This window comes from Cherax quadricarinatus, chromosome 71, assembly GCF_038502225.1.
Source record: "Cherax quadricarinatus isolate ZL_2023a chromosome 71, ASM3850222v1, whole genome shotgun sequence".
Taxonomy (NCBI): domain Eukaryota; kingdom Metazoa; phylum Arthropoda; class Malacostraca; order Decapoda; family Parastacidae; genus Cherax; species Cherax quadricarinatus.
The window spans coordinates 11,066,994-11,091,908 of record NC_091362.1 but is presented as its reverse complement, the minus strand read 5'-3'; the positions used below and the strand labels follow the sequence as shown (position 1 = coordinate 11,091,908).

Below are 24,915 nucleotides of genomic sequence, written 5' to 3'. Positions count from 1 at the left end.
TATATATATATATATATATATATATATATATATATATATATATATATGTATATATATCTCGTGCCGAATACGTAAAACTTGCTATTTTGGCCTAAATAGCAACGCTCTTCTTGCCAAATAAGGCAAGCGAAAATTTGTTTTGAATAATTTCGCAAAAATCATTCTGAGCCTAGCGAAAAAAATATATTTCTTTGTGTTTGTTTATTATTATATTATTGTAAACTTACCTAAAACATATATAGTTGGATTAGGGTAAATTAAATTGCGCTTGTTATAGTAAGGTTACGTAAGTTTTCTAAGGTTCTTTTGGTACAAAATTATTATTTTTTACATTACCTGCCTGGAGTCTACCTAGAGGGTATTCCGTTGATCAACGCCCTCACGACCAGGCCTCCCCGTGGATCAAGGCCTGATCAACCAGGCTGTTACTGCTGGCCACACATAGTCCAACGTACGAACCACAACCCGGCTGATCCGGCACCGACTTTAAAGTATCTGTCCAGCTTGCTCTTGAAGGCAGCCAGGGGCCTATTGGTAATTCCCCTTATGTATTGGGGGTGTTTTGCACCGCCTGCCCAGTCTTTTACTTTCGTAGAGAGTGATTTCTGTGTGCAGATCCGGGACCATTCCTTCTAGGTTTTCCAGGTATAGATTATGATATATCTCTCGCCTGCGTTCCAGCGAGTACATGTCAAGTGCTTCTAGGCGTTCCCAGTAGTTGAGGTGTTTGATAGAACTTATATATGCAGTAAAGGTTCTCTGTACTCTCTCTAGATCTGCAATTTCACCTACTTTGAACGGAGATGTTGATGTACAGCAATATTCCAGCCTAGAGAAAACAAGTGGTTTGAAATGGATCATCATTGGTTTGGCATCTCTTGTTTTGAACGTTCTCATTATCCATCCTATCATTTTCTATGTAGTTGTGATCGTGGCACTGTTGTGATCCTTGAAAGTGAAATCCTCAGACATTACTACTCCCAGGTCCCTCATATTATTTTTCCGCTCTGTTGCATGATCAGAGTTTCTAGTTTACTCATTTCTAGTTATAATGACATAAATGAAAAAAAATATATCTTTAAACGTATAAAAGAATTGTTTAGAAAGGACTTAATTTTAAATGAGTTCTTGCAGATGAGGAAATATTATAAATCATCTTAAGGTTTCGATGACAAATCACCATCATCAGCACCATCACCATCACCATCACCATCACCATCATCAGTTGTGTGGAACATGACAGAACAATGTACTTAATAAATGAAAGAAGAAAACATTATCAAAGCACGAGAGAAAAACTTTGTAATTAATTTACCAAACTAATGACGAGATGTTTGTTTTGTATGAGTCAGGTGACTGTTATGTAAGACAACCATTACTATCCAAGACAAACCACTGCTGCCCAAGACAAGCCATTACTATCCAAGACAAACCACTGCTACACAAGACAAGCCATTACTATCCAAGACAAACCACTGCTACACAAGACAAGCCATTACTATCCAAGACAAACCACTGCTGCCCAAGACAAGCCATTACTATCCAAGACAAACCACTGCTACACAAGACAAGCCATTACTATCCAAGACAAACCACTGCTACACAAGACAAGCCATTACTATCCAAGACAAACCACTGCTGCCCAAGACAAGCCATTACTATCCAAGACAAACCACTGCTACACAAGACAAACCATTACTATCCAAGACAAACCACTGCTACACAAGACAAGCCATTACTATCCAAGACAAACCACTGCTACACAAGACAAGCCATTACTATCCAAGACAAACCACTGCTACACAAGACAAGCCATTACTATCCAAGACAAACCACTGCTGCCCAAGACAAGCCATTACTATCCAAGACAAACCACTGCTGCCCAAGACAAGCCATTACTATCCAAGACAAACCACTGCTACCCAAGACAAGCCATTACTATCCAAGAAAAGCTACAGCATTTAATGTATTCAGAGAAATAAACTCACCAGCAGAGGATAAACTAACATTAAAATAGAGTGAATAAGTTAATATCCTTCCTTGGTGGTATGTATGGACTCCCGGCTACTAAGAATTCAAGTTCGCCCTGGTGTGCTCTGGCCAGACTAACTTCAACTTAGTAAAGTTCTTTTCTTTATTCCGCGGGTTTATACTATAAACTAAAGCGATGCAGGTGATGCAATATTTCCCCAATGAAAAGTAGGGGGCGCCATGAGTACGCTAAGAGACAACATAGTAAGTGTCAGGGGCCCAAGACTATTCAACTGCCTCCCAGCATACATAACGGGGATTACCAATAAACCCCTGGCTGTCTTCAAGGAGGAGCTGGACAGGCAATTAAACTCAGTACCTGACCAGCCGGGCTGTGCTTCGTTAGTCGGTTTACGTGCGGCCAGCAGTAACAGCCTGTTTGATCAGACCCTGATCCACCGCGAGGCCTGGTCGCAGAACGGGCCGGGGGATGTTGACCCCCGAACCCCCCTCCAGGTGTTATACAGCATGTTATACTCTAGTATACTGCTGAAAATTCCTGTCATATTGTCTAACATATCACTAGTTATTGTCAGCCTCTCCTGGCCAGTCACTGCTCCACTGTTGACAAGTGTCTTTCAGGCTCTCCTGGCTGAAAGACGCTGCTGTGATAACAACAGCAACAGCAACCGCAGCAGTCTGCCTGGAGACAGTTCCAGGTATGGCCAACTTTGTACTACCAAGAAATCGGTGAGTCAACTCAAGTGTCCTAGTCATCTCTTTGTCTCTACCAGGTCATGTCAGGCTTGTGTGTGTGTGTGTGAGGGGGGGAGGGACGGGGGGATAACTAAAATGAGGTTGGATAACAGTTCTTGGCTTATAAAATACTTCTAGGAACTCTTCTCCTGAATCTCTTAGAACCTTAAGTATAAAAAGCGAAGGAAGGGGCGGAGAGGGAAGAGAGAGTAAGAAGAAGAGACAGAGGAAGAGGCTGGAGGAAGAGAACATCACTCGTCAACAATCATTCCTGGACACGTATATATTTTGAACATTTTCTTCCAGAAATGACATTCCATTATTTACTGTGTGTAAACTGACCAAGTGAAGCCCTTCCTCGTGTATCTCTGTGTCCTGTATATACTGCAGTTAATACGTGAGAGAGAATAAAGCTGAAAGTGTAGAAAAGAGACGTAATACGGAAGAAAAGACGGGAGTAGCAATGTTGACAATATAAATGATACAAACTTAGTCAGTATAAATGAATACAAACAAAACACACACAAGAATATAAAAGTGTAGTGATGAGAATGAGAAGTGGAGATGAGAAACTGATAACAGTTAAGTAAGCAACAAACTGTTTAATAATTGTTGGGAGAAGAATTTGATAAAATAACTGAGGAATTACGTAATACACATGAGTAACTGCTGATGAAGAGTGAAGGTGAAAAATGTTATTGTAATTGAGGGTTTTAACTATTAAAGAGACTGGTCAGCGTGTGAAGCTGGAAATGTTAAGTAATTGGTCAATATAATTCCTAAATGTGATGACTGGTTATTATCATATAAGTACAGCGTCGCCAGTCAGGCTTCAAGTTAACCTTTACTACGACACACGAAGAATCTGTCATCATAAATCAGTAACGACACAACGGGGAGTATAATGTCATCCTTTATTGACAACGTTTCGCCCACACCGTGAGCTTGATAAAGCCCACTTACTGTGATCATATTCTGCTACACATAACATGTCTTACATATGAGTTTTTCGACATGAAAAAATTCACATAAACAAGAATGACGTGATTACAAGAAAAAATAAAATACATCGTGTTGAGGGAGTATTTTCGTCAGATTCAGCAGGATACAATGTTACAAGAGAAAGATATCAGTAAGTTGTACAATGATTTTTGTAACATTCATGAAAAAATGGAACAAGTTCTTGTATTGCTCACAGGGATGTAAGACCGAGATAACCAAGACTAGTTTACTGCAACCTGCTCTGAAAGACAGGTCTTTAACTGTGAAAGATAGGTCTTTAACTGTGAAAGATAGGTCTTTAACTGTGAAAGATAGGTCTTTAACTGTGAAAGATAGGTCTTTAACTGTGAAAGATAGGTCTTTAACTGTGAAAGATAGGTCTTTAACTGTGAAAGATAGGTCTTTAACTGTGAAAGACAGGTCTTTAACTGTGGAAGACAGGTCTTTAACTGTGGAAGACAGGTCTTTAACTGTGAAAGACAGGTCTTTAACTGTGGAAGACAGGTCTTTAACTGTGGAAGACAGGTCTTTAACTGTGGAAGACAGGTCTTTAACTGTGAAAGACAGGTCTTTAACTGTGAAAGATAGGTCTTTAACTGTGAAAGACAGGTGTTTAGCTGTGAAAGATAGGTCTTTAACTGTGAAAGATAGGTCTATGAGTCAGTATAGGAAATGGTCCCACTTAGTCACTGGAGAGTACAATAAGCCAGAAATGAAGAAACAAGCGTAAGAAAAGAAGAAGAAAAACTTTGAAAAGGAAACTAATGAAGAAGAACAAAGTAAACTTAAATTATTTATTAAAGTTTGTCAGAGTTAAATGTGGAAGTCAAAAAATGCAAAAAATAAAGACAAGACAAAATCACAGACGTTGAGGAGGAAATGTGTGAGTTATGAAGTATAAAATTCCAGGGTTTACAAAACAAGATACTGGAATGTACAGCATTTAAATCCCAAACAGATAACAGAACTGGAGGATAATTAAATATATGAACTGGAGGTAAAGAAACAGACTCTCTGGATAATAAAAAAAAACAGTAGAATAAGACTGGATATAACAATGGGTTTTGAAAATAAAAAACTATGCAGATGGATTAGGCTATTTTGGATTTGTGTTTCGAGTGTTACTACACTAAGGTGATTTATCAGACTAACACATTGTGGCCATGTTTACACTACAAGACCCTGGAAAACTCTTTAGCATAGTTTTACTGACTAGTGTTGCTGTAAATAATTGTGAAACAGAGAAAATGAGATACATTATATGGAGAACAAAAACTTATTACATGGTAAATAATTTTCTTCCTGTCTGTAAATTTATGTATCTGAGATTTATTAACCTATTACGGCAGACACGGTCAGGGCAGATTGTTTAAAAAAATGATTAGACTTTACCTAGACGTTATGAAATCTTTTGATAAAGTTCTTTATAAAGGACTAATGTGCAAACTGCAAAATATTAGAGGAATAAATAGTCAACTATCATAGTGGATGAGAAACTTTGTTTGGGAGGAAAATACGAAAAGTAATAAGAGCAAACATGTCCTCGTGGGATAATGTTATCAGCGGGGTGCCACAAGGGTACTTACTCCAATGTGCTTAAAATATATAAGTGACTTACCAGAAAAAGAAACTACACGAATATGTTAGCAGATGCTGTACAACACTGAGGTAAACTACACGATAAAAATGAGTGTAGGTCACCACAGGATGACTTGAATGAATTAAGCACATGGAGTGTCCATTTCCATGTAATGGAAATGACAGAAAGTGAAATAAGGACACATGAAGAAAATAGCGTAACAACATATTGAAAACGTAAGAAGGAGAGAAGATTTACACGTTATTAAATTGAAAAATTGTCGCCGGAAGAACACACAAATGACATTGTGAGAAACTTTTATGCTACATTTGTCAATTATAAAATACTTTAAGATATATGGATGAAGAGATGGTAAAAAATCTGCTACATAATTGCTAACAGTGGTGAAAAAAATAGTTTGATGAAAGATTGTTAACATGACAGATGATGATGTTGGTGATAGAGGGGAAAGTGATGTGATAACTACATGTAAACCTATAAAACAACATGAAAGAATCGTAGTACCTGGAGCAGAGGCAGCAAGATGCAACCTTTGTAAATTGAGAAAAAAAAGTGGGCCCAAAGGTACAAAATATTTTTTTCTTCTCAGTGTGAAAGACCAGTAGAATTTAAGAAGGATGTAGTCAGTGCTACAACCGTTGGAAATTAATAAATATATGCATATATATATATATATATATATATATATATATATATATATATATATATATATATATATATATATATATATATATGTCGTGCCGAATAGGCAGAACTTGCGATCTTGGCTTAAATAGCAACGTTCATCTTGCCATATAGGACAAGTGAAAATTTGTTTATGCAATAATTTCGCCAAAATCATTCTGAACCTAACGAAAAAAATATATTTCACTGTGTTTGTTTAGTATTAAATTATTGTAAACAAATCTAAAATATATTTAGTTGGGTTAGGGTAAAATAAATTGTTCTTGTTATAATAAGGTCAGGTAAGTTTTCTAAGATACTTTTGGAGCAAAATTAAAATTTTTTACATTAACATTAATGAAAAAAATATATCTTTAAACGTATAAGAGAACTTTTAAGAAAGGACTTAATTTTAAATGAGTTCTTGCTAATTGACCAGTTTTACATATTCGGCAAGACACACACACACACACACACACACACACACACACACACACACACACACACACACACACACACACACACACACACACACATATATATATATATATATATATATATATATATATATATATATATATATATATTTATATATATATATATATATAAAGGAAATTGTTGAAGATGAGACACCACGAGCACATATCTGCTTCTGTAACTACGAACTGGTAACTACAGATAGGTAGTTACCAGCACACACACACACTTGCTTGCACGCACGCTCGACCCCCCGCAAACACAGCTGGGAGAATACACACACAGCACAATCAATAATTCCTGTTTATATCAGAGCAACATGCGAGCGTGTTTACAGGGGGAAAATGTACCTGGGTAGAGAACTGGATCAATACTGGTGCCTGTAGAGCTTCTTAATTATTTACCATAGAGGCGGTCATCACTGGCTTATGTATGAGGTGGTCATTACTGGCTTATGTATGAGGTAGTCATCACTGGCTTATGTATGAGGTAGTCATTACTGGCTTATGTATGAGGTGTAAAGTAAAAGGACACAAGTGCAATTAATGTGACATTTTCATTGTGGAAACGTTTCGCTCTCCAGGAGCTTTGTCAAACCAGCTTGACGAAATTCCTGAAGAGCGAAACGTTGCCACAATAAAAATGTCACAATAGTTGCATTTGTGTCCTTTTACTTTACATATTGTCGGTAATTCTACCAACATTATTACTATGTATGAGGTGGTCATCACTGGCTCATTCATGAAGCAGTCATCACTGGCTCATACATGAAGCAGTCATCACTGGCTCATACATGAAGCAGTCATCACTGGCTCATACATGAAGCAGTCATCACTGGCTCATACATGAAGCAGTCATCACTGGCTCATACATGAAGCAGTCATCACTGGCTCATACATGAAGCAGTCATCACTGGCTCATACATGAAGCAGTCATCACTGGCTCATACATGAAGCAGTCATCACTGGCTCATACATGAAGCAGTCATCACTGGCTCATACATGAAGCAGTCATCACTGGCTCATACATGAAGCAGTCATCACTGGCTCATACATGAAGCAGTCATCACTGGCTCATACATGAAGCAGTCATCACTGGCTCATACGTGAAGCAGTCATCACTGGCTCATACATGAAGCAATCATCACTGGCTCATACATGAAGCAGTCATCACTGGCTCATACATGAAGCAGTCATCACTGGCTCATACATGAAGCAGTCATCACTGGCTCATACATGAAGCAGTCAGTCATCACTGGCTCATACATGAAGCAGTCAGTCATCACTGGCTCATACATGAAGCAGTCAGTCATCACTGGCTCATACATGAAGCAGTCAGTCATCACTGGCTCATACATGAAGCAGTCATCACTGGCTCAAACATGAAGCAATCATCACTGGCTCATACATGAAGCAATCATCACTGGCTCATACATGAAGCAATCATCACTGGCTCATACATGAAGCAATCATCACTGGCTCATATATGAAGCAAACATCACTGGCTCATACATGAAGCAATCATCACTGGCTCATACATGAAGCAAACATCACTGGCTCATACATGAAGCAATCATCACTGGCTCATACATGAAGCAAACATCACTGGCTCATACATGAAGCAATCATCACTGGCTCATACATGAAGCAATCATAACTGGCTCATACATGAAGCAGTCGGTCATCACTGGCTCATACGTGAAGCAGTCATCACTGGCTCATACATGAAGCAATCATCACTGGCTCATACATGAAACAGTCATCACTGCCTCATACATGAAGCAGTCATCACTGGCTCATACATGAAGCAAACATCACTGGCTCATACATGAAGCAAACATCACTGGCTCATACATGAAGCAATCATCACTGGCTCATACATGAAGCATTCATCACTGGCTCATGCATGAAGCAAACATCACTGGCTCATACATGAAGCAATCATCACTGGCTCATACATGAAGCATCACTGGCTCATACATGAGGCAGTCATCACTGGATCATACATGAGGTAGTCATCAGTGGCTCATACATGGAGCAGTTTTCACTGGCTCATACATGTAGCAGTCATCACTGGGTCAAACATGAGGCAGTCATCACTGGTTCATACATGAGGGAGTCATCACTGGATCATACATGAGACAGTCATCACTGGATCATACATGAGGCAGTCATCACTGGCTCACACATGGGGCAGTCATCACTGGCTCATACATGAGGCAGTCATCACTGGATCATACATGAGGCAGTCATCACTGGATCATACGTGGGGCAGTCGTCACTGGCTCATACACGAGGCAGTCATCACTGGCTCGTGCATGGAGCAATCATCACTGGCTCATACATGAAGCATCACTGGCTCATACATGAAGCAGTCATCACTGGCTCATGCATGAAGCAAACATCACTGGCTCACATATGAAGCAATCATCACTGGCTCATACATGAAGCATTCATCACTGGCTCATGCATGAAGCAAACATCACTGGCTCATACATGAAGCAATCATCACTGGCTCATACATGAAGCATTCATCACTGGCTCATATATGAAGCAAACATCACTGGCTCATATATGAAGCAATCATCACTGGCTCATACATGAAGCATTCATCACTGGCTCATATATGAAGCAAACATCACTGGCTCATACATGAGGCAGTCATCACTGGATAATACATGAGGCAGTCATCACTGGATCATACGTGGGGCAGTCGTCACTGGCTCATACACGAGGCAGTCATCACTGGCTCGTGCATGGAGCAATCATCACTGGCTCATACATGAAGCATCACTGGCTCATACATGAGACAGTCATCACTGGATCATACATAAGGTAGTCATCAGTGGCTCATACATGTAACAGTCATCACTGGGTCAAACATGAGGCAGTCATCACTGGCTCATACATGAGGGAGTCATCACTGGATCATACATGAGGTAGTCATCACTAGATCATACATAAGGCAGTCATCACTGGCTCACACATGGGGCAGTCATCACTGGCTCATACGTGGGGCAGTCATCACTGGCTCACACATGGGGCAGTCATCACTGGCTCATACGTGGGGCAGTCGTCACTGGCTCATACATGAGGCAGTCATCACTGGATCATACATGAGGCAGTCATCACTGGCTCACACATGGGGCAGTCATCACTAGCTCATACATGAGGCCGTCATCACTGGCTCATCCATGAGACAGTTGAGATCTCTGGCACTTTATAGTGTGTGTTCCTGGTAGCTTCTTTGAGAAGGAAAGCTGGAGATGTCATTGATGTTGATAACCTGCAACAACACGCACTTGTTGCAGCAAATATATAGATAATGAGACTGAATCCTTGTGTTATTGCTGTGACCCTTCCTAGTGGTCATCCTTCCTGGTGTAGTACCTCTGGTAACGTTGTCACCACTACCTATCATCACACTGTGGTCATCCTGCCTGGTGTAGTACCTCTGGTAACTTTGTCACCACTACCTGTCATCACACTGTGGTCATCCTGCCTGTTGTAGTACCTCTGGTAACTTTGTCACCACTACCTATCATCACACTGTGGTCATCCTGCCTGGTGTAGCACCTCTGGTAACGTTGTCACCACTACCTATCATCACACTGTGGTCATCCTTCCTGGTGTAGTACCTCTGGTAACGTTGTCACCACTACCTATCATCACACTGTGGTCATCCTTCCTGGTGTAGTACCTCTGGTAACTTTGTCACCACTACCTATCATCACACTGTGGTCATCCTGCCTGGTGTAGCACCTCTGGTAACGTTGTCACCACTACCTATCATCACACTGTGGTCATCCTTCCTGGTGTAGTACCTCTGGTAACTTTGTCACCACTACCTATCATCACACTGTGGTCATCCTGCCTGGTGTAGCACCTCTGGTAACGTTGTCACCACTACCTATCATCACACTGTGGTCATCCTGCCTGGTGTGGTGCCTCTGGTAACGTTGTCACCACTACCTATCATCACACTGTGGTCATCCTGCCTGGTGTAGTACCTCTGGTAACGTTGTCACCACTACCTATCATCACACTGTGGTCATCCTGCCTGGTGTAGTACCTCTGGTAACGTTGTCACCACTACCTATCATCACACTGTGGTCATCCTGCCTGGTGTAGTACCTCTGGTAACGTTGTCACCACTACCTATCATCACACTGTGGTCATCCTGCCTGGTGTAGCACCTCTGGTAACGTTGTCACCACTACCTATCATCACACTGTGGTTATCCTGCCTGGTGTAGCACCTCTGGTAACGTTGTCACCACTACCTGTCATCACACTGTGGTCATCCTGCCTGGTGTAGCACCTCTGGTAACGTTGTCACCACTACCTGTCATCACACTGTGGTCATCCTGCCTGGTGTAGTACCTCTGGTAACGTTGTCACCACTGCCTATCATCACACTGTGGTCATCCTTCCTGGTGTAGCACCTCTAGTAACGTTGTCACGACTACCTATCATCACACTGTGGTTATCCTGCCTGGTGTAGCACCTCTGGTAACGTTGTCACCACTACCTATCATCACACTGTGGTCATCCTTCCTGGTGTAGCACCTCTGGTAACGTTGTCACCACTACCTGTCATCACACTGTGGTCATCCTGCCTGGTGTAGCACCTCTGGTAACGTTGTCACCACTACCTATCATCACACTGTGGTCATCCTGCCTGATGTAGCACCTCTGGTAACGTTGTCACGACTACCTATCATCACACTGTTGTCATCCTGCCTGGTGTAGCACCTCTGGTAACGTTGTCACGACTACCTATCATCACACTGTGGTCATCCTTCTTGGTGTAGCACCTCTGGTAACGTTGTCACCACTACCTATCATCACACTGTGGTCATCCTGCCTGGTGTAGCACCTCTGGTAACGTTGTCACCACTACCTATCATCACACTGTGGTCATCCTGCCTGGTGTAGCACCTCTGGTAACGTTGTCACGACTACCTATCATCACACTGTGGTCATCCTGCCTGGTGTAGCACCTCTGGTAACGTTGTCACCACTACCTATCATCACACTGTGGTCATCCTGCCTGGTGTAGCACCTCTGGTAACGTTGTTACCACTACCTATCATCACACTGCGGTCATCCTGCCTGGTGTAGCACCTCTGGTAACGTTGTCACCACTACCTATCATCACCAGTCATACCGGCATATCTGAACATTTTCTTGTGTCACTCAGTCAACGTATTACCAGAAGTGTCACCAATGTTTGTTTTAATTCGCTTTTTCCTGGTTTAATATACTTTTGTATATATTCTACATTTTACATTGGAACTTAAAAGATAAAATATTATGAAGTAAAGAGAGGAAGAGCAGTGAATATATAACAAGCTTCATGTATCATACGTAACAAGCTTCATGTATCATACGTAACAAGCTTCATGTATCATACACAACAAGCTTCATGTATCATACGTAACAAGCTTCATGTATCATACGTAACAAGCTTCATGTATCATACGTAACAAGCTTCATGTATCATACGTAACAAGCTTCATGTATCATACGTAACAAGCTTCATGTATCATACGTAACAAGCTTCATGTATCATACGTAACAAGCTTCATGTATCATACGTAACAAGCTTCATGTATCATAAGCAACACGCTTCATGTATCATACGTAACAAGCTTTATGTATCATACGCAACAAGCTTCATGTATCATACGCAACAAGCTTCATGTCTCATACACAACAAGATTCATGCATCATACGCAACAAGCTTCATGTATCATACACAACAAGGTTCACGTATCATACACAACAAGGTTCATGTATCATACACAACAAGGTTCATGTATCATACACAACAAGCTTCATGTATCATACACAACAAGCTTCATGTATCGTACACAACAAGCTTCATGTATCATACACAACAAGCTTCATGTATCATACACAACAAGCTTCATGTATCATACACAACAAGCTTCATGTATCATACACAACAAGGTTCATGTATCATACACAAGGTTCATGTATCATACACAACAAGCTTCATGTATCATACACAACAAGCTTCATGTATCATACACAACAAGGTTCACGTATCATATACAACAAGCTTCATGTATCATACACAACAAGCTTCATGTATCATACACAACAAGCTTCATGTATCATACACAACAAGGTTCATGTATCATACACAACAAGCTTCATGTATCATACACAACAAGGTTCATGTATCATACACAACAAGCTTCATGTATCATACACAACAAGCTTCATGTATCATACACAACAAGCTTCATGTATCATACACAACAAGCTTCATGTATCATACACAACAAGGTTCATGTATCATACACAACAAGCTTCATGTATCATACACAACAAGCTTCATGTATCATACACAACAAGCTTCATGTATCATACACACCAAGCTTCATGTATCATACACAACAAGCTTCATGTATCATACACAACAAGCTTCATGTATCATACACAACAAGCTTCATGTATCATACACAACAAGCTTCATGTATCATACACAACAAGCTTCATGTATCATACACAACAAGCTTCATGTATCATACACTACAAGCTTCATGTATCATACACAACAAGCTTCATGTATCATACGCAACAAGCTTCATGCATCATACACACCAAGGTTCATGTATCGTACACAACAAGCTTCATGTATCATACGCAACAAGCTTCATGCATCATACACACCAAGGTTCATGTATCGTACACAACAAGCTTCATGTATCATACACAACAAGCTTCATGTATCATACACAACAAGCTTCATGTATCATACACAACAAGCTTCATGTATCATACACAACAAGCTTCATGTATCATACACAACAAGCTTCATGTATCATACGCAACAAGCTTCATGCATCATACACACCAAGGTTCATGTATCGTACACAACAAGCTTCATGTATCATACACAACAAGCTTCATGTATCATACACAACAAGCTTCATGTATCATACACAACAAGGTTCATGTATCATACACAACAAGCTTCATGTATCATACACAACAAGCTTCATGTATCATACACAGCAAGCTTCATGTATCATACACAACAAGCTTCATGTATCATACGCAACAAGCTTCATGCATCATACACACCAAGGTTCATGTATCGTACACAACAAGCTTCATGTATCGTACACAACAAGCTTCATGTATCGTACACAACAAGGTTCATGTATCATACACAACAAGCTTCATGTATCATACACAACAAGCTTCATGTATCATACACAACAAGCTTCATGTATCATACGCAACAAGCTTCATGCATCATACACACCAAGGTTCATGTATCGTACACAACAAGGTTCATGTATCATACACAAGGTTCATGTATCATACACAACAAGGTTCATGTATCATACACAACAAGCTTCATGCATCATACACAACAAGCTTCATGTATCATACACAACAAGCTTCATGTATCATACACAACAAGCTTCATGTATCATACACAACAAGGTTCATGTATCATACACAACAAGCTTCATGTATCATACACAACAAGCTTCATGTATCATACACAACAAGCTTCATGTATCATACACAACAAGGTTCATGTATCATACACAACAAGCTTCATGTATCATACACAACAAGCTTCATGTATCATACACAACAAGCTTCATGTATCATACACAACAAGGTTCATGTATCATACACAACAAGCTTCATGTATCATACACAACAAGCTTCATGTATCATACACAACAAGCTTCATGTATCATACACAACAAGCTTCATATATCATACACAACAAGGTTCATGTATCATACACAACAAGCTTCATGTATCATACACAACAAGCTTCATGTATCATACACAACAAGCTTCATGTATCGTACACAACAAGCTTCATGTATCATACACAACAAGGTTCATGTATCATACACAACAAGCTTCATGTATCATACACAACAAGCTTCATGTATCATACACAACAAGCTTCATGTATCATACACAACAAGGTTCATGTATCATACACAACAAGCTTCATGTATCATACACAACAAGCTTCATGTATCATACACAACAAGCTTCATGTATCGTACACAACAAGCTTCATGTATCATACACAACAAGGTTCATGTATCATACACAACAAGCTTCATGTATCATACACAACAAGCTTCATGTATCATACACAACAAGCTTCATGTATCATACACAACAAGCTTCATGTATCATACACAACAAGCTTCATGTATCATACACAACAAGCTTCATGTATCATACACAACAAGCTTCATGTATCATACACAACAAGCTTCATGTATCATACACAACAAGGTTCATGTATCATACACAACAAGGTTCATGTATCATACACAACAAGGTTCATGTATCATACACAACAAGGTTCATGTATCGTACACAACAAGCTTCATGTATCATACACAACAAGGTTCATGTATCATACACAACAAGCTTCATGTATCATACACAACAAGGTTCATGTATCATACACAACAAGCTTCATGTATCATACACAACAAGCTTCATGTATCATACACAACAAGCTTCATGTATCATACACAACAAGCTTCATGTATCATACACAACAAGCTTCATGTATCATACACAACAAGCTTCATGTATCATACACAAGCTTAACGTATCAAACATTCACAGGTAAATGCGGAAACAATTAACTTGCCTTGAAGAATCTCGCTAAATTAATAAAGTCAAAATGTGATATATTAATTTTGAACAGTAGTCAATTGATTTTATACAAGTTTAAGAAGGGAGGAGCACTGCAGCAGACCTACTGGCCCAGATCAGGCGGTTCCTCAGGAGCACTGCAGGAGACCTACTGGCCCAGATAAGGCGGTTCCTCAGGAGCACTGCAGGAGACCTACTGGCCCAGATCAGGCGGTTCCTCAGGAGCACTGCAGGAGACCTACTGGCCCAGATCAGGCGGTTCCTCAGGAGCACTGCAGGAGACCTACTGGTCCAGATCAGGCGGTTCCTCAGGAGCACTGCAGGAGACCTACTGGCCCAGATCAGGCTGTTCCTCAGGAGCACTGCAGGAGACCTACTGGCCCAGATCAGGCGGTTCCTCAGGAGCACTGCAGCAGACCTACTGGCCCAGATCAGGCGGTTCCTCAGGAGCACTGCAGCAGACCTACTGGCCCAGATCAGGCGGTTCCTCAGGAGCACTGCAGCAGACCTACTGGCCCAGATCAGGCTGTTCCTCAGGAGCACTGCAGCAGACCTACTGGCCCAGATCAGGCGGTTCCTCAGGAGCACTGCAGGAGACCTACTGGCCCAGATCAGGCGGTTCCTCAGGAGCACTGCAGCAGACCTACTGGCCCAGATCAGGCGGTTCCTCAGGAGCACTGCAGCAGACCTACTGGCCCAGATCAGGCGGTTTCTCAGGAGCACTGCAGGAGACCTACTGGTCCAGTTCAGGCGGTTCCTCAGGAGCACTGCAGGAGACCTACTGGCCCAGATCAGGCGGTTCCTCAGGAGCACTGCAGCAGACCTACTGGCCCAGATCAGGCGGTTCCTCGGGAGCACTGCAGCAGATCTACTGGCCCAGATCAGGCGGTTCCTCAGGAGCACTGCATGAGACCTACTGGCCCAGATCAGGCGGTTCCTAACACTCGACCATTATCACTTGTACATTTGGTTAATGACTATATATTGTTTCCTCTATCATCAACCCCTCAATCCATACTTGTTTTAGGTGTTGATGATTGTGGACACCAGCGTTTCTTGAGCTGTTCTGTGAACCTGTCTCAAGCAAGTGTATTTGATGGTTAAGTTGATGGAATTTGCTTCATTGATGCAATTTGCTAGTTTTTGTACTCAACACCAATGATGGTATATATTATATATGGTATAAACCTTGGTAATAAATACCGACAAGTTGGTTTAGAAAGACACGTAAGCAAACACTATAACATATTTATTAGAAAACGTTTCGGTCCTGGGACCTTGATCACTTCTAACATACAGAGGTAGAAAGACATTATATATATAGGCGGAGAGTGAGATGTGACGCACGTGACCTGAGGAATGTCATAAGAACATAAGAATGGAGGAACACTGTAGAAGGCCTACTGGCCCATGCGAGGCAGGTCCTTATCAAAACAACCTCTGCCTATGATGAGGACCAGTAGACGATGAAATCATGTGACTCCTGTGTTGTTGGGTTGGTGCTGCTTAAGTATCATGTATGCCAATGTTTTTGAAATTTTGTAGTTTCCAGTGTTGCGTTCTATAGTGTCGGTGACGGTGATTAGTGAGGCTTCTAGGCACCGTCGGCGTCTGAGGTCTGGTTCGGTGAGAACGAGTTGTGCCTCGTTCCAGTTCATCAAATGCCCCGTGGAGTCTCTGTGGAGGACACAGGCGTACCTTACATCGTCTCTGTTAGAGGCATTTCGATGCTCATTCAGGCGGACTGCAAGATCTCTGCCTGTCTCGCCTACATATTTCTTGGGACAGAACCCACAGGGGATAGTGTAGACGCCTGCTGTAGAAGTTAGAGGTGTGGGGCTGCGTTTAGTAGTGAGGTCTTTGATAGAGGATGTGTTTATGGTGGAAACGTTGATGTTACTCACAGCAAGTGCCCGGCGAGTATTCGTGGCAACATCGCCACATGGGAGTACTATGAACTGTTTAGGGGGCTGTTCCATGGGCGGTTTGTTGAGGATAGCTTGTGCCTTGAGTCTGCAATCTCGGATGAAGAAAGACGGGAACTGAAGACGTGTAAAGGCTTGTGTTATGTAAGTGCATTCTTCTTCTAGAAAACAAGGGCTGGAGATGCGAAGAGCTCTCAAGAAGAAGCCAATGAGGACTCCTCTCTTAGTGCGGGTATCTTGGTGTGAATAAAAGTGTATAAGATCGTCCTTGTTGGTAGGTTTTCTATACACTTTGAAGAGAAGTTTGTCACTGTCGGGAGATCTGCACAGTAGAACGTCGAGGAAAGGAAGTTTGCCATCATTTTCGAGTTCAAGTGTAAACTTTATTGATGGTTCAACTGCATTGATCTTGTTGAGAAGGGCCTGGATATTGAGACGTCTTGGATAGAAAACCACTACGGCCTATCACTTCGGGCATAGGGAGTGCACCACACAGACTAGCCGGCCACCTTGCCAAATACCTTTCAGCGCTTCTGGGCACTATCAGTCAAGCCCACCTCAAACATTCAGGTGACCTTCTCTCCCGAATTTCCAACCTGAATGTCAAAAACAAAAGCATGGCTTCCTTCGATGTCACAGCCCTCTTTACCAACGTTCCTACTGACGCTGCAATCAACATTCTGAGACAGAGGCTCACTGAAAACCACGACCTCCCTTTACCTCTTCTAGATTTCATCAATCTAGTGGAACTGTGTGTTAATTTCAACTTCTTCAAGTATCAGGACAACTGTTACAAACAATGCTTTGGGATGGCAATGGGCAGCCCGCTCAGTGCTGTGCTTGCCAACCTCTTCATGGAAAACTTGGAGACAGAGAAATTCAGCACCCTCATTCCCAAAACCGTTACCTGGCTAAGATACGTTGATGATATATTGGTTTTCTATCCAAGACGTCTCAATATCCAGGCCCTTCTCAACAAGATCAATGCAGTTGAACCATCAATAAAGTTTACACTTGAACTCGAAAATGATGGCAAACTTCCTTTCCTCGACGTTCTACTGTGCAGATCTCCCGACAGTGACAAACTTCTCTTCAAAGTGTATAGAAAACCTACCAACAAGGACGATCTTATACACTTTTATTCACACCAAGATACCCGCACTAAGAGAGGAGTCCTCATTGGCTTCTTCTTGAGAGCTCTTCGCATCTCCAGCCCTTGTTTTCTAGAAGAATGCACTTACATAACACAAGCCTTTACACGTCTTCAGTTCCCGTCTTTCTTCATCCGAGATTGCAGACTCAAGGCACAAGCTATCCTCAACAAACCGCCCATGGAACAGCCCCCTAAACAGTTCATAGTACTCCCATGTGGCGATGTTGCCACGAATACTCGCCGGGCACTTGCTGTGAGTAACATCAACGTTTCCACCATAAACACATCCTCTATCAAAGACCTCACTACTAAACGCAGCCCCACACCTCTAACTTCTACAGCAGGCGTCTACACTATCCCCTGTGGGTTCTGTCCCAAGAAATATGTAGGCGAGACAGGCAGAGATCTTGCAGTCCGCCTGAATGAGCATCGAAATGCCTCTAACAGAGACGATGTAAGGTACGCCTGTGTCCTCCACAGAGACTCCACGGGGCATTTGATGAACTGGAACGAGGCACAACTCGTTCTCACCGAACCAGACCTCAGACGCCGACGGTGCCTAGAAGCCTCACTAATCACCGTCACCGACACTATAGAACGCAACACTGGAAACTACAAAATTTCAAAAACATTGGCATACATGATACTTAAGCAGCACCAACCCAACAACACAGGAGTCACATGATTTCATCGTCTACTGGTCCTCATCATAGGCAGAGGTTGTTTTGATAAGGACCTGCCTCGCATGGGCCAGTAGGCCTTCTACAGTGTTCCTCCATTCTTATGTTCTTATGACATTCCTCAGGTCACGTGCGTCACATCTCACTCTCCGCCTATATATATAATGTCTTTCTACCTCTGTATGTTAGAAGTGATCAAGGTCCCAGGACCGAAACGTTTTCTAATAAATATGTTATAGTGTTTGCTTACGTGTCTTTCTAAACCATATATTATATATATATATTATATATATATTATATATATATATTACATATATATTATATATATATATTATATGTATATATATATATATATATATATATATATATATATATATATATATATATATATATATATATATATATATATATATATATATATATTATCTCTGCGTCCAAATCAGGACTCGAACCTGCAAACTCTGCATCAGAGTACACAGTACTCTATCACGAAGCCAGACCCCAGATAAGGATGGGCGCCTAACGGGAGCTAGACGATGTTTCCCTATACCCGGAGCACCAAGCTTGTTTTCAAAGTTATTTCATCAAGTCCTGCCACACACAAAAGTCTGAGCTGTACTCAGATTTCTGCAACATAATTGTCCTCAAGGATTTGTTAAGTTATACCATGAACTAAAGAAAGATCCTGCACTTTACCTTACGAAAATAGACAAAGCAAATGCGATAGTAAATATGGACAAGGTAGATATAGTGGAAAAATGAACATAGTAGATGAGGGAACTTACGTGTCCCTTATCTCAGGAAGAAGCCTCGGCGCGTACTTCTGCATTTTCTCCAGTTTCTTAACGTGCTTCCTCAGGTGTGGGCAAGAGAGGATCACTCCGCCCCGCCCCACGACCCTCCAGTACTGTTATTAACATAACACTCTCCTTAACCGCTTCCCTAACCTCAAAAAAAGAAGATAATTTGAGAGAAAGTTCCTTGTGAAGGACGGAGTATTATATCTCCAGGTCCCGTGAGACAACGATACAACCCACGATACCGTGGACGAAGTATTGTATCATCAGGTCACGTCACGTGAAGCAACAATACAACCCACGATACAGTGGCTTCAACAATTCAGAACTCATCCACATTTCGGAGTGGAAACATTAAGTAACTTTTCGGTCCGTCATGGACCGTTATTAAGCCACAGTAGTAATGTTTCACGCAGGTCGAAACATCTCATGAAGTTTCTTCTCTAAAACATGAAATTTTCATGTCCTGGACAAGAGTGATGGATGTACGTGTATTACACTTGTCTGTACATGTGACTGCAGGGGTCGTCGTAGCTCCTGGCCCCGCCTCTCTACCTGTGTTCACGCAGCTATGTGATGATCATCTTGTAAGATTTGTGAACATGATCAGGTTGGCAAGATTTTGTATAATCGTCTTGTAGTTAGTAATGTATTGATCTTATGTAAGATCACCTACCTTGATGGTCTTTGTGTTTGTCCAGAGAGAGAGAGAGAGAGAGAGAGAGAGAGAGAGAGAGAGAGAGAGAGAGAGAGAGAGAGAGAGAGAGAGAGAGAGAGGTAGGTACCAACCTCTTATACTGGCTGAGAACACTGCCTGGAAGAAATAAATAAAGGTATTCCAGGGAAAACTCTCGTGGTTTCTTCCTAGAGCTAATTACGTTTTTGTTTTTATTTTCCTACCATCCCTTATGTACTTATATAAATACTCGTATATTTTTAAAGAATTTATTTAAAAGATACATTTGGAATAAGAATAATACATAAAGTATCATAAAACCTATATTCCCAGAGGAAGGCAGTGTAACCAGGATGCCGCAGGCATTTCCTCTCTAGATTACAAAACTCTGAGCCTAGAACAGAGAACTGGTTGGTCCGGGAGCCATGTCTTCCTGAGAAGTTTGTCACGAGTGCACACTTTATGCTTCGAAGGTGACGAGTGCACACTTTATGTGCTCCGAGGGTGACGAGTGCACACTTTATGCTCCGAGAGCGATGAGTGCACATTTTATGCTCCGAGGGCCACTGTATTTATTGATTTCCTGGGTTTCCCTGACACTATCCATGCCATCTCTTTCAACTTGGGAGTGTTGTAGGTGTCGCCCAGTGTAGATGCACAGGGGGAAGTCACATGCTTACTGTTTACCATCTTACCAGGGTAGCATAGTGGCTCCATCTAGGAGCCTCTGGCTGTACCAGGGTCTAGTTGGCCAGTGGACTTTTTTGTGAGGCTTCTCTTCATGAAAACACTGATCTCTTCGTGTGTGTCATGCTTTCCTTCTGACTTATAACAGATAAGACCAGGGAGCCCAAATTGGACTCCGCGGATCATAGTCCGTGGTTGAAAAAGACACATGAGCAGACACCAGGACACCTTTAATAATAATATAATATAATAATATCTATATTTCTACAAGTACTTGTACATGGTATACAGGTCTAGCTGACATCAATGACATACCACTATATAGAAAGCCCCTTGTTATGCAGAACTATGTCAGTTTTGTCCCAGGATGCGACACACACTAGTCGACTGACACCCAGGTACCCATTTTATACTGATGGGTGAACAGGGACAGCAGGTGTCTTATGGAAACACGTCCCTAATGTTTTCCAGCCGTACCGGAGATTCCAACTCCGGACCTCAGTGTGTGAGCTGAGTGCGCTAGCGATGGAGCTACGGGACACCTAAACGTTTTGGTCCCGGGACCTTGATCATTTCCACCACAGAGAGGTTAAAAAAGACAGTATATATATATATATATATATATATATATATATATATATATATATATATATATATATATATATATATATATATATATATATATATATATATATATATATATATCTTGTCATTTTAACCTCTCTGTGTTACAAGTGATAAAGGTCCCAGGACCGAAACGTTTTCTATTAAGTATGGCCCTGTGTCTGCTCCCGTGTCTTTTTAAATCAATTTGTTGGTATCTATTATCAAGGTTTATAGCATAATCCATGCTGCAGACACACTTATGTTCGGTGCGAATAGCCTGAGGGTTAAGGTATTTTCCCAAGGAGGAATTAGAGACAGCCAAGTCTAAATCTCTATCATCTTTTGCCTCCTTTTGCCTCTTGTTTAGGTATTTTCCAGCAATGTTTGGACGATTTTCTTCACAGTTAGTCTGTCCTTGTGTGACTGAGATTTTGGGAGGAGCTGGTTTGTTTAAAGAGTTCTACACCGTTGCTTCAACAAGCTTTGTCATAGAACTTTTCAAGCTTTTATTAGTTTATTGAATTGAATTTACGAAGATCGAAATATAATTACTGGTATCTGTGTTATTTAGCAAATTCCTATTCTCTCCATTCTCACTGGAAGTGTTACTTAAGAACATAAGAAAGAAGGAACACTGCAGCAGGCCTACTGGCAATTGGTATTCTTCAAGTGGCACATTTAGTGCATTCCTAAATCTGAGTCCGTCATATTGTCAGAGAAGGGCTCACACCTCCAGTAATAGGTTCGCCTGGGTAGGGTTAGGCAGCCTGTGAGAGGATACAAGGCACCATGGTGGACATGCTGATCACTTATCCTCTCCTCCATCCTCTTCAGGTTATATTTAATGCATATAATTATAACCATAATTTTTAAAGGGGTGGACTGGTAAGCCAGAGGAAGGCTTTGGTCAGATGACCAAAAGCTTCAGTTGCGGTTCATCATATGACTAAGATCCGCGTCAGGAAACACTTGTCCTGTTTCCAGACAAACCTTACCTAACCTCTGCAGGTCATTCAGTTTGTCCTTACGAACAGTATAAATACCTTCAAGAAACATTGGTGCTCCCAGTAGGATGCTCTTAGTAGGGGGGGGGGAGTAGCTGAAGCATTTGGTAAGATAGATGTAACAACAGTAATTATTTTAATTGGTGATTCTCTTTTCTTTGGGAGATATTACATTTGGAAGGATTAAAAAAATGACAGTGACTTCAGAAGTCGGAGGTCCGCTGCAAGGGATTCTTCCCTCTCTGCCAGAGTGCTGTGACCCAGGTACCAGGTGCTGAGTTCTCATACCGCTGTGCAGAAGAGGAATGGAGGGTGTGGGTCTCCTTGCAGACGAGGTAAACTTATGCTCACTCAACAACAAAGAGGAATAAATCATACCACGGGCGGGGATTAAACTCGTGGCGAGTGAGTCGTAAAACTCCAGCCCAGTGCGTAAGCCACTGGGCCAGCTTGCTACAATAAAATTCATCCAACTAGGTATATTTATACACCATAGGGAGGTTAGCATGGGCCACCACTGTTACCACAAATGCAAGCTTTTATAGTTGAATCTCCCTCAAGCGTGGCTGTTACGAACTCTAACTCTAGTCCCCTGAAAGCCGTCATCATGACTTACAAAATCGTAATGACACGATTGCAAACAAACCATACCTCGGGTGGAGATTGAACTCGTTACAAGTGAGTCGCAAAACTCCAGACCAGCGAATGAATCTGCCTGGACTTCCTACTCATTTTGTCATGTAGGGGGTAAGGGAATCCGGGTAATAATAATGGGGATAAAAGGAATAAGTGAAAGGGAGGGAGGTAGGCAATATGACAGGTGAGTGGTAACCACCACGACCTCTCATTAACTTTATACTACTCACCCCTCAGTACTTGAATTAAAATAATAAATTAAAGAAATAAATAACGGGGACAATGAATATTACTATTGTACTTAAACTCAGTTTATTATTAAGTCCTTATACAATAATATAACTGGGAACAGAAGAACACTATTGGATTTAGATAAATAGGGATGACATACATAAACAGTGAGACAAGGGTTACAATTAACTAACAAAACTGAATATAACTTACAATATAAGTGCAGTAGGACAGTTCACTTCAGGAACTTAAACTCTAACCACAGATCCCAGGACCTCCACAGTACGAGCACCGTTCTGTGGAGCTGTGCTCACAGGCCAGAGCTCCGCCAGAATCTCTTCTCTTTAACTATTTCCTTGAGCTTATATGGTCCTTACAGCACCCCCCTAAACTCCAGGCTTTGTGGTTCACCCCCCCCCCTTCATGAGGCATACACCACGTGTGTTAAGAACTGACGCCTACAGTTATCACACAAAGGGTAGACTTCTCGAACAATGAGACCTGAGACGTCTGGCGCCAGGAGTCTTCCACATTTCTCACACCTCTCTGCCAAGGCAAGGGCTGTGACAATTTACACCGGTTATTTAAGTCTCCCTTTTGACCTCACAAGCACAGTTGATCAACATCGCAATTTCTTCAACATTGCAGCTCCTGGTGTGTTGATTGCAACATTAAAGGCCTAAAACTATCATTCAGCTTCACCTATGTTTATTTTGTGCACACACACACACACACACACACACACACACACAAACACAAACACACGGAGCCAAGGGGTATGTCCTACGAGGAGAGGTTAAGGGAAATCGACCTGACGACATCGGAGGATACGAGACATAGGGGGGATATGATAACAACATATAAAACACTGAGAGGAATCGACAAGGTGGACAGAGACAGGATGTTCTAGAGATGGGACACAGCAACAAGGGGTCACAGTTGAAAGTTGAAGACGCAGATGAATCACAGGGATGGTCTGGGAAGTGATGTAGTGAAGGCAGGATCCATACATAGCTTTAAGAAGAGGTATGATAAAGCTTATGAAGCAGGAAGAGTGACCTAGTAGTGACCAGTGAAGAGGCTGGGCGAGGAGCTTTGAATCGACCCCTGCAACCACAATTAGGTGAGTACACACACACACACACACACACACACACACACACACACACACACACACACACACACACACACACACACACACACACACACACACACACACACACAGGAGTGGCGTTGCTGATCAAAAATCGCTGGAATTTTGATGAGCTGGAGAGAGGAGACAGCGGAGAAGAAAGTGATTACATAGCGGGAACACTTCACTCTGGAGGTCCCAAGGTGGTAATAGCAGTGATGTATAACCCACCA

At 41.6% G+C, this 24,915-nt stretch overlaps 1 protein-coding gene across 1 annotated transcript in view; it reads left to right on the top strand.

Annotated features, from left to right (window-relative positions):
- LOC128700291 (solute carrier organic anion transporter family member 74D) overlaps positions 1–24,915 on the top strand; it is an 876,841-nt gene that overhangs the window by 311,763 nt on the left and 540,163 nt on the right. The gene's annotated exons all lie outside the window — the stretch shown is intronic.